This window comes from Pteropus medius, unplaced genomic scaffold (genome assembly GCF_902729225.1).
Source record: "Pteropus medius unplaced genomic scaffold, Ma_sr-lr_union100, whole genome shotgun sequence".
Lineage (NCBI taxonomy): Eukaryota > Metazoa > Chordata > Mammalia > Chiroptera > Pteropodidae > Pteropus > Pteropus medius.
Window position 1 is genome coordinate 19,098,202 of NW_024342471.1, and position 6,370 is coordinate 19,104,571.

Sequence of the window (6,370 nt, forward strand, 5' to 3'; positions counted from 1 at the left end):
AGGCCGGAAGTGGCTGGCCCAGTCTTCTGGCCTGAATTATCTGGGAAGAAAAATAATCGCATTCCAAGGAACCCATGGTTTGGGCGCCAGTCACTGCGTTGGGGGAGGGGGAGGAGGGGAAGGGAAGGGCTGGCCCAGGCAGGTGGTGGCCCCACCTGAAGTTCAGCACCCAACAGTGCTCCCAGATTGTGAATGGCTGGGGCACGGCAGCCAGGGCACAGCTCCTGGGGGAGGGGAGACCACTGCTCCAGGCTGGGGTGCAGCTCAGGGACCCCAGGAGCTGGCTGAGCTCCATGGCAGTGTCCACTGCCATCTCCCAGACCCTGGTGGGGGAGACTGGGCCAACAGAGGAGGCTGCTGATGCTACAAGCCATAGAACCAGGAATTGCTGGCAGCCCTTCTTAGGCTGGTCCTGAGGCGTGTCTTTTCTCTGTGCCACTTGTGACTAGATGTACCAACGAGGCCACCTTTCAGGAAAAGCTTATTTCCTCCAGACTGGAATCCAGCCCAGGACAAGGGCAGGGTGGGGGCTTCTGTAGACCCCAGATCACAGCCTTCCTCTGAGGGAAAGCCCAGTGATCCTGGAACCTCCCGCCGGACCTGGTTCAGGGAAGTCAGGTATCAGCTCAGCTTCCCCTCTCCACCCCGCACCCCTGCACAACCACTTGGGCTCAGCCAGTTTCTAGGCCATAGACGCAGCTGGAGAAGGTGACCTGTAGACTGAAGCCTGAAGGAGGGGGACTGGGTGGGCAGGTGAAGAAATTGGGGGTGGAGGGGATGCCTTCCTCCAAGGGAGAATTAAGAGTAGCTCAGGGGTGGCAACTGGTGATAAAAATAAAAAAGCCTTTATTTCATTGCCATTGTAAAAGTTTAGATATTTTACTAAATCCTGATGTCTGGCTTTTCTCTCGAAAAATGAAATGATTTGGCCACCCAGAACAGGCATTTTGGTGGCAAATATGGTCAGCTCTCCAGTTCGCAGCCGTCCTCATTGGACCCTTGAGGCTTTGAGATTTCCACTCCTGCAGGCAGGGCCCGCCATGGAGTCACCGCACGATCCCCACCCCTCCGTGCACACCTGGGCTGCATGACCTCGGCCGCACCCTTTCTGGGCCTCGGTCAAAAGTGGGCTGGTACCACGGGGTAGAGCCCCTTCAGGCATGGGGGTGTTGCCTTCTCCCCGAGTCTCCTGTAGGGTCCCCTTGCAACAAATACACACACCCAGATGCCTGAGAACCCTGCTTAGAGGTGGTGCCTCCCAGCCCAGAGGCCACATCTGTCGCCTCCTCCCCGCGCAGCCCTGGAAGCCGGCTGGGAGCCGACGTGGCTCAGGACCCAGCCGGCGCACCGGTCCGCAGTGTGCGCGCGCCCTCTGCTGGCATATGGCGGACACGCAGGCCGGAGTCAGAACCGAGAATCCCAACGCTGGGACACCTGGGGAGTAGCACTTTTCTCTTCCTGGAGTGGGGTAATGACAGTAGCTAACTAAGTTTACTGAGGGTTTTTATGTACCGAGGACTGTAAAAATCCCGCTGCACGTAAAACCTCACGTTATCTTCACAACAACCCTGAGAAGTAGCGATACCGAAGGGCGAAGAGAGGTGAGCAACCTGCTCAGTGCTGGCCTATGGGGACTCCAGGCCCTGTGCTGGGATTCAGTAAGGTAGAGCGATTACCTGCAGATCTCACCTTTACTCACTCACTCATGTGTGTTTGTCCTTCCATTCACTCGTCCATTCACAAACTTCACCTGAAATTGCCAAACTTTTTAGCCAGTCCATTTGTTTGTTGTTTGTCCTACCACCAACCAACATGGTGGAGGCCCCAGGAGGCCTCGCAGGCCGTTGGATGCTTCCTTTGTCACTGCCGATGGCCTGACAGGCCCCAGCGACCTGGAGAGGAAGGCCCAGCTCAGGGGACTAATTCATTCGCTCATTTAACACATTCTGACTTTGTGCCAGACACTGCTTTCGGCATTGGAGGCACAGCAGTGAACATGCCAGATGAGGCGCCTGTCTGCATGAGGCTCGTTTCTGCGAGGGAAAAAGTAACAACTAAACCAATAAATCAGGTTGTTAGATATTAATAACTGCCATGAACAAATACCACAATCAGGTGATGGGGCTGGGAGGGCCTTGCATTGCTATTGGGAAATGGGGAGCTGGCCACTCAGAGAGGAAAGAGCATTCTAGGCCGAGGGGACAGATGGGGGTGAGGTTCCCTTTGGCTACTTGTAGGGTATGGCCTGTGGGGGCGGGGGCCCAGGGAGAAGCGGGGAGCCAGAGAGGTGATAATAACTTGGGCTAAGAAGATAGTGGTGGATGGGAGAACTGGCTTTGGAAGGAGAAATGTCTGTAGTATCCATTTAGTGCCCCATGTTGGCACGAGGTCAGCACTTTTCAAAGCACTGCCGGGGGCAGGAGACCTCTTTGTCTGCCTGTGCACATCAGAGCACACAGCGTCACCCAGAGAGCTATGTGTGGTATCAGGAAGCCACTGTGCTGGCCACATGTTTGTCTTCAATTCTACGCATCCGCAGGACCGAGGTGGATGGGCCTTGAGGAGGAGCCGAAAATGTTCCCAAGTGACCCCAAGGGAAGGATCTCCGATTTGAGGTGCTTGTACTACAGGCCCTCAATGGCTGAAGGTGGCTCCTCATGCTTCAAATGACTGTCTCAGATGGTGAGAACTCCTTTAAGTAAGGCATAAATCAGTAGGAAATCAGTTACAGATCAGGTAGGAAAAAGTAGCAAACATGACACGGTTGAGAGGAAAAAAACACGACTTTTCAACTTGAGAAAAGACACCTAGGCTCATGCATGAGAAACATACATATATAAAAACTAGGAGATAGCACGTTTAGCTCCAAGATGGGCAGGTGTGATCACAGAGAGAGGGAAGGAAGAAACCTGCTCTGCTTCGGTGGCGGGAGGGGAGTTGATACTTCTTCGTAGGCAACTCGAAAGTAACAAAATTAAAACTGCCATGTCCTTGGGTGGAGAAGTCCACTTCTAGGATTTTATTTCATGGACACACACACACACACACACACAGAGGCTGGCGAGCAAAAAGGCAGAGTCACCTCGGTGTCCATCAGTCAGGGACTGGTCACCTGGGTGGTGGCACACCTGGTTCCTGGGTGCTCTGCAGCTGGTCAAAACCACAGGGCGGTTTTCTAGGCGCTGCTCTGCAGGGGACCTTGAGAGGTCATCTGGCTGGCGGAAGAGCAAAGTGGTGACATTTCCAGTTATGTTAAAAAAAAAAGTCTATGGCCATGCCACCCTGAACAAGCCCGATCCCGTCTGATCTCGGAAGCTAAGCAGGGTCGGGCCCAGTTAGTACTTGGATGGGAGACCACCTAGGAGACAAGGTGCTATAGGCATGAGGTGAAAAAAAAAAAATAAGGGAGTGTAAGCTGACAAGGTCCTTGCAATCTGTGAGGTCAACCAAGGGTTGCCTCGCCTCGCCTAAAAAAAAAAAATAAATAAATAATAATAAAAAATAAAATAGCAGGCGGGAGGGAAGCAGGTCGGGCAGCGGCACTGGTTTGCACATGCGCACTCAGAGAGGCCCCCCGCACAGGTGCCTTGAGAGGATGGGGCCAGAAGCGGGAGGGGGCTTCATCTTCCCTTCTATTCTCTTTCTACTGTTTTAAGTACTTTCTAGGTTCACATATTCTCTATTTAGCAAAAAAGAGGATTGGGGTCTCCAGCTCAGATTTGCCTGCCAGAGTGTAAGGGGCTGATTAGCTTGAACGGGGGCTGCGACGTGGCCTCTGCCCTTTACCACCAATGTGGCTGCCCTCTCCATCCTTATCACAGATAATAGACCCTGCTTCTCACCAACTCTAAAATGGACACTCTGTTGCATCTTAATCTGGAATTGGGACATTCCTTTCAATCAAGTGTCTTACACTTAAAACCGAGAGCATTTTTTCTTGGTGTTACACTAAGATGCATTTCACAGCGGACAGCACTGTAGACTCGATGAGACGTGGGCCTGTTTCCCATGGGTCCTGCAGCAATTCTGTTACGTGGCACGTTCCACCTGTGCCACAAGCGGTGCTGCCGGTGTTCTGAGGACCCACAGCACCTCCCTGGCCAGAGCTTCCAGGACCACAGGCCTTCCAGAGGTCAGAGGCCACCATGATGGTCTCGGCTGTGGCCTGAGAGCTGTGATAGCACTTTTACACAGGGAGTAAAGGAAGTTCATTAGTTGACTCAAAACGTTGGGAGATTTCACATAAAAATGTGCATTCACTGCTTCTCTTGGAAAATCAGACCTGGCATTCATTGAGCCCATGTCCCTGGCACTGAGGAGCAGCTTCACACTCACTCGCCATCAGGCACGTGCAGCATCCCAGAGATGGGCCCGTGCTCTCTAGTTCGCGGGGTCATGACCAGCAGCGGTGATGAGGTTGGCTCTAGCACCGAGATCTTCCTTTTTCTTCCAAGGCCACCAGCAGCCAATGTGCAGCAGCTCTGACTAAAAACAGCAGCAGGTGACCTTGTGTAATCTTCGCAAGAAAGCTGCTGAGGTGCATGTGCCCTGTTGTTGCCATAGCTCAGAGCTGCATACGATGTGATGGCCCGCGCCTGCATCTTCCAGAAGCTGCCCTTCCTCTGACTTCCCTCCATTGCCGAGTGAGGGAGAGGAAACCCCTAACAGCACGTCCGGGGGCCTTCACGGGGTTCTGTGATGAGGAGAGTGTGGAGCGGGCACACCAAGGAAAGGAAGCGTGACTGAGTGTCTGCTTGCTCTCCAGGGGCAAGGGCAAAGGGTAGGAGCCAGGCGGGGACCCACGGCAGCCAGAGGGGCTGATGTGACGTTCTTCAACACCATCCACGTTACTACATCACCGCTAAGGGCAACAGTGCCTCAGTGGCAGTCCCCGCCCAAAGGGCCCAGGAACTCTCTTGGCTGAGGCAATAGCTCAAGGGACCTACCCTCTCCCCAAGATTGTGGCCAGAGGTCAGGGGGCAGTGGAGACCCATTTGCTGGTTTGCCGTTGGAGAGAGCAGGTGTTTTACCTCCCAGCTTCATCAGGTCACTGTGGTGCATCCTCACACCCCAAAGTTCTACACTGAAAAGTCACAGTAGAAGTATTTTCTCTTCAGAGCAGAAGACCTGGCAGGAGCCGGGGACCGAAGTGTGACGCAGGGAGTTGACCTGGTGAAAGTGGCACCTCACGCTTCTTCTCTGCCCTGCTTAGGCCTAAACTCCAGCCTTGAACAGAACCACCTGTAAACCCACCAGCAATAATGAACGGCAGATCCCACAACTGTGGGACACCCTAACCACAGATCACGAATTCAAACGGTCGTCACGGGAAAGTTCTAGTTGCGTTTCGGGAACTCTAAGCCCAGTTCCCTGCAGCCCACTAAGGTGAAAGGTGCACACCAGGATTTCAGATGGGACAAGTTTCCTCTGCGAAGGTCACTCAGCACAGAGCCGTCATCTTTAGATTTAGTCCTGAATTTGCTTTGGGATTTTCCAGCGGCATTTGGAAATACTTTTAGAACCTCCCTGTCCTTTCTCCCTTGGGAGAGTTCACTGAGGGTGAAGAACCCACAAATGTTCTTGGCCCAACCCCCTTTCAGGGGAGCTGAAAGGCTGCCATTCACTCCAGAAGACTGAGAGAGGGCCTTAGGGCAGAAATTCGGGCAGTGCCTTCTGGAGGATGGCCTGTTAGGAACAACTCGGCTCTTTCCAGACAGCCAGGTTTTGACATCTGAGCTGGACCCAACAGCCACAAGGGAATGGCCTGGCTCCTACCACAGGACACCAAGGGCGTGACTGTTGGTGGCTGGAACCACAGCAGGAAGTTCAAATTCTGGGTAAAAGCAACCACAGACGTTTCCACCGCCCACACAGTGGATGGTAGACAAATTGTCAATCATCGCAGATCAAAAGTCTCTTTTTAAAGACGAAAGTACATGTGAAAACCCTCCCCCCGACTACTAAACTCAACCGAATAGCTTCCAGTGGAGACTTAATAGCTAGAGCCCCACAAAGCTACTTAAATCAGAGGAAGGATGCTCCGCATCCCCCTTTTCACTATGATCTTTTAGGATAGGGGTTGGCAAACTGTGCTCCACGGGCCAAGTTTGATGATAAGGAATGTTAACTTTGTATCCCAATTAAGCAAAATGTTCTTCCCTAAAAAAAGAATTCCATCTTCTCCTCAATAGGCCTGTAACATTACAAGATAAATTTTACTCAATTATTTTACGTTGAATTTCATTAATAATTTTGTGGAAATTCATTTTGTTATATAAATATTTATGTAACATCTCCAATTTTGCCTCTTGGCCCACAAAGCCTAAATTTTTACTGACTTAGGCTCTTTGTTGAAAAAGTTTGCCAACCC

The 6,370-nt window shown here is 52.2% G+C and overlaps 1 pseudogene; it reads left to right on the forward strand.

Moving 5' to 3' along the window:
- The first annotated feature begins 3,264 nt into the window (after positions 1-3,264).
- On the forward strand, positions 3,265-3,382 carry LOC120604275 (uncharacterized; annotated as a pseudogene).
- The last annotated feature ends 2,988 nt before the right edge of the window (positions 3,383-6,370 follow it).